This window comes from Ovis aries, chromosome 17, assembly GCF_016772045.2.
Source record: "Ovis aries strain OAR_USU_Benz2616 breed Rambouillet chromosome 17, ARS-UI_Ramb_v3.0, whole genome shotgun sequence".
In the NCBI taxonomy this organism is placed as follows: domain Eukaryota; kingdom Metazoa; phylum Chordata; class Mammalia; order Artiodactyla; family Bovidae; genus Ovis; species Ovis aries.
Window position 1 is genome coordinate 29647977 of NC_056070.1, and position 9311 is coordinate 29657287.

The window sequence follows — 9311 nt, forward strand, 5'->3', positions numbered from 1 at the left end:
TGGGAAAGACTGAAGGCAGGAGAAGGGAACACAGAGGATGAGATGGTCGGATGGCATCACTGATTTGATGGACATGGGTTTGAGCAAACTCCAGGAGATGGTAAATGACAGGGAAGCCTGGCATGCTGCAGTCCATGGGGTCACAAAGAGTCAGACACAACTGAGCAACTGAACAACAACAACAACAAATGAGACAGCTACTAACCCACACAGTGACTTGAGCATCCAAACAACAACCAAAGAGAAAGGAGTAACACTTTCCCTTGGGTCTTTAGTACCTTTAAGCACTTGTATGCTATTTTCATGTCTTTTTTTTTTTAAAGCACCTTTTTAAAAGGAGTCAACACCACTGCATTTATTGGCAAAGGTTGAAAGTTCTACTGAAACCCTGCATCTCTATTCAATCTTTACAAATAATTTATAACCAGCACAGTAGGCACTCCATATCCACTGGTTCAGCATGTGTGGTTTCAACCAACTGCATATTAAAATATTTTCCCCAAATTCCAGAAAGTTCTAAAACACAAAATTTAATTTTCCATGTGCCAGCAACTAATTACACAGCATTTACATTGTATTAGGTGTTATAAGTAATTCAGAGATGATTTAAAATATGTAAGATGAGGGAATTCCCTGGCAGTCCACTGATTAGAACTCCACACTTGTACTGCAGGTGGATCCAGGTTCAATCCCAGGTTAGGGAAGTAAGATCTCACAAGTCACACAACACAGTAAAAAAAAAAAAAAAAAAAAAGTAAATAAATAATAAAATATATAGGAGGATATGTGTAAGTCACATGTAAATACTAAACCATTTTACATAAGTGACTTGAATAACCACAGATTTTGGTATCTGTGGGGTACTGGAATCAATCCCCCACAGACACTGTACTACTTTGTCAATGGAAATCTATGCCATCCTTGTTAAGCTCTACCATTCAAATCTAATAAATATGAAGAAATCTGAGGTCAACAATACTATGTATATTTATTTAGGAATTTTTTCAGAAATGTAGTGGTCTTTCAAAAAACAGAATAGACAGTGATCTGATAATAAATCTGTTGAATCAAGAATATGAGAAAGAACTCAGACCTTCTCTTACAGCAAGTAGGAGATGCCACCTAACAAGAAACCTGCTTACTTTTAATAACACTTATTATAGGACTATGTGCCATGTGGCATTAGGTAAAAAAGTTGGTTCAAGAGATGGACTAGAGTTGAAAGGGCCAACCACAGTCCCCAAATCCTCAGTGGAATAATGTGGCTCAAGGAGAAATATGGTGAGAGTGTAAATATTCAGGTTATAAACAGTAGCTAAGGGCAGACAAACTGATTTGTTCTGAGGCAGCTCTTAACAAATTTCTGGATACCTTTTACAACCCTATCAAACTAGCTGTTCCAAACACAACTGCTGTGTTGTCTGACTTAGACTAAGTAATCAAATCTTAACAAAATGAGCAGGAGTTGCTGCCATGATAACAAGCTACAGAACATAGTGAAAATGTTCCATAAGTGAAAATGTTTGGTAAGGGCTTAAAGCAAGTGCTAAAAGGAACATGGAACACGGGATAAGTATTCAGAAGGAAATTGAACAGAAGCCACCGTGAAGAATAGATATTTTTATCAATGCACTGAAGGTTAGAAAAAGAATAGTAGACTTTAGGGCTGGAAGCAATCTAACAGTACCTAACTCAAGACTTTTTTCTAACATATGAAGAAAATAAGAGGCAGGAAAGGGTCTTTGAGACTTGTCACTTGAGATTTCTTTATTTTCTGCATAGGTTGTTTCTACCATACTATTTTGGCCTCCTCCACCTGAGTTTCTTGAGGATAGGACTTTAGCTCTCTAGATCATCCTTCCATTCCATAACCCTTGTTTAATGAGTAATTTTGTAGGCATAAACTCTGGCTCCATAGGCTTCTTCCCTGCAAGTCAATCCTTTCCTTCCAGTTTCCGTATACCATGCAAAACAAGCAAATACTATTGCAACATGTTGCTCTTCATGACTTCATGAGGAAGTAAATAAACAGCCAGGTCGACGAGAAAATCACTTTGTTGTTCCAAAGATGAAAGAGTCGTATAAGCATTACCCCTTAGAGAGACTAAAATTCACTCCTAGAGGAAGTTGAAAAGCTGACATGATGTACATGTTACAAAACAAATCTGCCAAATCACGTCTGCTGGTGGAAGAAAAAGTGTACATTATATGGTTGGTAAATATTTGCACTGGGTCCCACGTGGGTGGTTCACAAATATCAAGTGAGGAATTAATTTGAGAAGGTCATATGGGTAATTTCGTCTCATTTTTGGTGATATAAATGCCCTTCACTCTTTTAGAAAATATTTATCTACTCCGTGCCAAGCACTGATTTAGACACTAAAGATATAGTGGTGGAAAAGCCAAAGTCCTTGCCCTTAGTCACTCAAACACAAAGTTATAGTCCTTCTGACCATTTTTCCCCAGTCCTTCTATTATTCAGCACACTGCATCCTTTCAAATGACTCTTTTATTCCTTTATCTCATTTATGTTTGCCTCTAGAGCCAGCACAATGAGCTCAGGCCTTTATCACCTAAGCCAGTTTTTTAACTGATCCCCCAACTTTCTTTCAACCTAAAATGTACATCCTGGCCAGATTATAGTTTTGAAAATCCTGATTTGCTCTGATTAGTTCAAGTCTCGAAAGCTTTAAATGGCTCCACATAGCCTATCTCAAACTCCTGTCATATCTCAGCTTCTAAGTTCTGGCTCCACCTCTTCTGTCCAAATTTAATCAACAGAAATAGTACAGAGAAGCAATTTTAAACTGTATTAATATTTTAAACCACATATCCTATAAATTTATACAAAGAGAAAAAAATTGCAGGGCAAGTAATTCTTCATTTATGTGAGTTAAGTTCATGGAAAAGCTATTTTAAATCAACATAAAGTAAATAGACTTTAGTTTTCCCAGAGAACCAATGTCATTACAAATATTTTCACTCTTGACTAAGGAGCTAATGCCCAACACACTTATTGCAGGTCAAGATAGTGGAAGAAGTGCTATAAGTCAAAATAGTGTCAGTAGGATTTTCTTTTCTGTGAAAATAGCTATACTTCTAACCAAGCATCTACTTAGCACCCCTTTGTGGAACCTACAATCACTGTCTATTGTCAACTATAAGTCACCACTATGTGTATTATTCTAAACTATATGTAAGCAATCAAGGTAGTCCAATCATAAGAATGCATTTAATATGATATGCTATCAACACTTACACCATTTTCTTTGCTTACTTGATAACTTTCCCTTTATTGTCACTTCAGTAAAGCAAAAGGTGAGAGGCACCTCTTCCAAGGACTCAGAATTTAGGAGGCTTACTTTCAGTCAACTCTGACAGCATCTTCAAGGAAGAGAGACATAGGGCCACTTGTGACTTTTTCAGTGATACTGACACAGAGATATCTAAATTGTTGGTGTCCCTTTATTTTTTTTTTAATTGTTTAGTTTTTATTTCATAATCATAAATTTAACTTTGCAATCCAGCTAAACTTGGAGGGGGATAAGGAAAATATGGAATCCAAAGAACTGTAGCGAGAGCACAAAGATTATAGGATATTTCGAGCAGATGGGGTGAAGGGGTGCTCTCTTGGGCTACAGAAGGAATGGTCTGGTGGTTAAGTAAAACGTAAGTCAAATTTATTAGATTTGTCCACAGTCAGCAATGGTGATCTTCTTGCTGGTCTTGCTGTTTCTGGACCCAAAGCGCTCCATGGCTTCCACAATATTCATGCCCTCTTTAACTTTGCCAAAGACCACATGCTTGCCATCCAACTACTCAGTCTTGGCAGTGCAAATGAAAAACTGGGAACCGTTTGTGTTGGGGCCAGCATTTGCCATGGACAAGATGCCAGGACCTGTATGCTTCAGAATGAAATTCTCATCATCAAATTTCTCGCCATAGATGGACTTGCCACCAGTACCATTATGGCGTGTGAAGTCACCACCCTGGCACATAAATCCCGGAATTATTCTGTGAAAGCAGGAACCTTTATAACCAAATCCTTTCTCTCCAGTGCTCAGAGCACGAAAGTTTTCTGCTGTCTTCGGGACTTTGTCTGCAAACAGCTCAAAAGAGACGCGGCCCAAGGGCTCGCCGTCGACAGCGATGTCGAAGAACACGGTGGGGTTGACCATGGCTAGACAGTGAAGGAGGCTCCGGGGTGGCGGCGTCTGCAAGGCCCCTTTATTTTCTTTCAAGAAAAATTTTCTTGTAGTAAACTTAAAATTTTCAGCATTAGAGATTAAAAGTCTTCGTGTCTTTGAAAACTTTCTTGAGCAGCGATATCACTAGCCTGATCATCTTATAATATCTAAAAGTGAGCCTCTTGATTAAATTTTAATATTTTTAATCTCTTGCCACTTATTACTCCATAGTGTTAAAAAGACCCAAAGTGTGATGGACAAAGTTAAGCCCAAAGAATCTGGCAGTAAGTTTTATTTGGATCAAGTGAAGCAAGTCTCTCCATCTCAGTCACAACTGAGCTGCTAGCTTATAGTTATGGAACATCTAATCAGTCATTTAGATTATGCACTCAGGTTAGTGGCTAATTTTTTTTTGACAAACATATGAAACTGTTAAATACAAATGTTTTTGCTCCAGTATGTATCAAAAGCCTTTAAAATGTATGTGCCTGTTGATCAGTAATAGACTCAGCAAGTTAACTTATAGTCATATTTTCTATGAAAAGAAGTATCAAGTATGCAAAGATGTATTTATAAGAACATTCCTCACAACATTGATTATAACAATGAAAAAAGGAAATGATCAACGTGTCCATTAAAAAGCAAATAATAAATAAGAATGCATCCAGGGCAAAGCAAAACTGTTTCAGACTAGGTCTGGACATAAAGTAGAAGTCTAAAGGGCTTGAGTTCAGGTAATTTATTTTGAGAGATGAACCCAGGGAATGGTAGTAAGGGACCAGGAGGAATGGGACCCGGAAGAAGGAAAATCCAATATAAAGGTCTATTTCCAAACCAGAAACTATGGGAAATTGAAGCTTGATCTGACTGGAGGCCTCTAAGGAATTATGTACAGTGTCCCTTTCCAGGAGATAGAATCAGGGAACATTTACCCACCAACTCTCATACCCCACTGGTGAAGGTTTTCCCATGAAGTTTAACTCCCTCATACTTCAAGTATGCCCATGCTCAAATGCTAAATGGGTCCCCATGAATCTCCCATATAGGATATGAGAAACCCAGGGCAGAAACAGAAATACCTGTTACAGGTAAAGCAGGTACATGGAAGGTAACACCTGTGCAATGGCTGGAGTAAAACTGGGGCTGAGAGAATGTGAGGTATAAGAGATAGAGGTATAACACAAAGACCAGATGCCACAAAAGCTATGACATTGTTCTGTTATCTATTGACCTGAGAGGTGTCTGCTATTGATAAGAGAAAGACGAAGTTGTTACAGCAATTTAAAAAACACTATAGATAGTATGATTCCACTCATTTTAGACAGCTAGCTTTAGTTTCTACTAACAAAGTCCCTCAGGTAGATTTTAAAGGGAAGAGGGTGGTTTAGCGGAAGAATCAATTGAGCAATAAGGGAAACAGCATTTCAAAGGAACTTGCACAGACAGCCCTTGGGGAAAAGGAAATCCTCTCAATTTGGAGGTAGCTCTGAGACTGAGCATCCTCTCCACTTTGCTCTCTCTCACAACCTAATTCTTCTCTGCTCTCACCCTTGACTGGCTTCCTAACACTTTTCTTCGTATCTCTGAATCTCCTCTTTCTCATCTCAGATATGGTTTCTGTTTCTTTACAGGCTTTGTGTCCCACTACAACTGCGCTGGTTGTTTATAGGTGGCATCCACTCTAATTAGTAAATGAATATGACATACCATTTGTTAAATATTCTCATATCAACTGTTTATACACACATGCGCACACACACATTTATGTATTATGCATTTATGGAGGAGGAGAAAAGACATGGAAGAAAACAGAGAAGAAATCATCAGAGAGAAAAGAACATGAACCAGAGCCAGTGGAAGAAACTATAACTGTCACTGCACTCAAAATGTTCAGTATATGTATACAGCAGCAATAAACACAGAGGAATTTCCTTCAGTCCAATGCCAGAAATAACTCTTTCTCCTTTTAGCCTATATGCAGAATGTGGTTCGTAAAAGGAAGAGAGAATACAAAAAAACTTATTCTCTCCCATCTCCAGAGAATGTGTGCTTCCCTGGAGAAAAGGTGAGGAGAAAGTAGCTTCCTACAATATATCAAAGCAGTCAGGTACTTGGACTCTTATAATTAAATATATCAGAGCTAGAAAACATAAAGCTCTCATAGCAGCCTTACTTTAAGAGTTAGATGGTTTCCCAGGTTTCCCCATAAGAAACCTTAAGGAGAAGACCTTTCATACTCATCTTCGCATGTTCCACCACACAGTAAACAGTCAATATTAAGTAAATATTCCATCAAAATTTCAAGTAGTTTAATTTAATATTATTTATAGCTGATATCTATCATATTGGCCCCTATATTCATCATGAAACTCCCTAAAGGAACTACCTTCCCACCAACTTAAGACCATGTGATTTGAATGACGTGTCCCCACTCTTAACTTGAGAGCAAGGCATGGCAGAACTAAGTTAATCAGCAGATTCAATTCTCTTACACAAAGTGACTGATTCAAGGATGAGTATATGACCTGCTGCAGGCATTGAGAACCAGAAACAGGGCTTTTGGTCATCAGCTGAAAATGAGAAGTATTCTCTGTCCCAACAGATAATTCTGTCTAAGAATGAGATCTATACATGGAAGAGAGAAAATCTGAGGTAAGACACAGCCCTTGACACTATTTCTGGAGCATGTGTGTCAAGCAACAATTAAGCCAGTCACCCCACTGTGACTGTTTAAAAAGCCAATAAACTCCTTTTTTAATTAAAATCATTTAGGTTAAACTTTCTTCACTTTCAACCAAAACAAACTTAATCGATACACTACTTATAACATATAGCTGCTGATTCATTTCTATGATTTCTTCCAGGGATATATATATAGATCAGACCCAGTCAGAAACAAGCCTTGTCAATGGAGGGGCAGAGGTATAAGGGGGTCATTTTTTTTTTCAGGTTTTGAACACTCTGGACACTGGGCCCTTAAATCTTGAGCTTAACTGATTAAACTGGATCCTTACAGTATAAATACTTACTTATAAAGAGACCTTACATGATCTAAATTTTAGAACTTTATAGACAGACTTGTTGAGTGTAATAACGTATCTTTTGGAATGAGACTTATAAACAAAAATGAGAACTCTAAAAAATATTAACTACATTTAGCTACTAAACTGTCTCTAATTTTGTCCAGATTTCTCTTTTCCCTCCATTGTCCAAGCCAGTCCTCTGCCTTTTTCATCTTAGGTATGGGGCAGCACACTACCGCCTGATATCAGGGTCCTTAGTCACAATCATTACAGTTATTTGCAGTCTCTATTTACAGTGCCTCTAAATTTACTTTAAAATACGAAGCCCTTATTAATAACACTCTTAAAGAGGTCTCACCAGGCCTTCCTAGTACTTCAGACAATTTTTAGCTCTATGGTTCTTCCCAATTTAAAAACAAAATGAATTTCACAAACAGAATTGAAATGTCAAATTTTACTACCATCTGGATTTAAAGACTGCAAGAAAAACTAGGTTTGGGTTGTTTTATTTTTGTAGCCAAAGTGAATGTATTACAGTACATTTGTTTTCAGACCATTTACCTCTCTATCCTGCATTTCACTTCAGGGGAATAAGGTATTCAAGTGAAAAAGAAGAGACCATCCAGAAAATTCTACAAGGGAGCCTATAAAATTCAGTAGTTGTACTCAATATAATGGAAGAAAAATCTTCCAGCTCCTCTTCATCATGATGATGATAAACCCGATCTGCTCACTGCACTGAATTTAGAACCATGAATGTGAGTTAACAACTTGGCTCTGCTCCTCTAGGAGCTTACAATCTGATATAAGTACAGACATAAAGGGTATACGGACAACTTAACAAAGGCTTTTATGGTCCATCCTTTTAAGACACAATGCAGCTCTAGTGACTCCAGGAAGGGGAAAGCCAGCATCTGAGACATATCAGGTGGGACAGATCTAATGAAATAGGAGACGCACTGTGAGTTTAAGTCACTCCTGCCTTGGGCAGCAAAGACTTCACCTCAGGGAAGAACCCAGCACTGTGACTCATGCAAAAGATAACTGAGTACACCTTTATATTAGAACAGAGGTCCCCAACCCCCAGGCCACAGTCCAGTACCAGTCTGTGGCCTGTTAGGAACCAGATTGCACAGCAGAAGGTGACTGGCCTGTGAGTAAGCTAAGCTTCATCTGTATTTACAGCTTCTCTCCACTGCTAGCATTACTGCCTGAGCTCCACCTCCTGTCAGATCAAGTAGCTCAATTGTAAAGAATCCGCCTGCCGATGCAAGAGATTCAGGTGACACAGGTTCAATACCTGGATCAGGAAGATCCCCTGGAGGAGGAAATGGCAACCCACTGCAGTATTCTTGCTTGGAGAATCCCATGGACAGAGGAGCCAAGCGGGCTACAGTCCATCGGGTTGCAAAGAGTTGGACATGACTGAGCAATTTAGCATGTACTCATCCATGGCTTGTATTACTGCTGGAGCTCTACCTCCTGTCAGATCAGCAGCAGCATTAGATTTTCACAGGGGTGCAAATCCTACTGTGAACTGTGCATGTGAGGGATCTTGGTTGCCCACTCCTTATGAGAATCTAACACATGATGATCCAAGGTAGAGCTGAGGCAGTAATGTCAGCACTGGAGAGCAGTTACCACTGTCTCCCTTCACAGCCAGGATGGAGCCATCTAGTTACAGAAAAACAAGTTCAGGGCTCCCACTGATTCTGCATTATGGTGACTTGTATAATAATTTCATTATATATCACAAAGTAATAATAATAGACATAATACCCCACCAGGCTTCTCCATCCATGGGATTCTCCAGGAAAGAATACTGGAGTGGGATACCATTTCCTTCTCTAGGGGATCTTCCCGACCCAGGGATCGAACCCGGGTCTCCCACATTGGAGGCAGACGCTTTAACCTCTGAGCCACCAGGGAAACCCAAATAGACAAAAAGTGCATAATAAATGTAATACACTTGAATTATCCCCAAACCATACCCCAACTCTGGTCATGGAAAAACTGTCCTCCACAAAACCAGTCCCTGATGCCAAAAAGGTTGGGGACCACTGTACCAGAAGACCCTCTACAGAACACATCATTTGATTCT

The 9311-nt window shown here is 39.0% G+C and overlaps 1 pseudogene; it reads right to left on the minus strand.

The window, feature by feature from the left end:
• Nucleotides 1-3464: 3464 nt before the first annotated feature.
• On the minus strand, nucleotides 3465-4223 carry LOC101119757 (peptidyl-prolyl cis-trans isomerase A-like; annotated as a pseudogene).
• Nucleotides 4224-9311: the final 5088 nt, after the last annotated feature.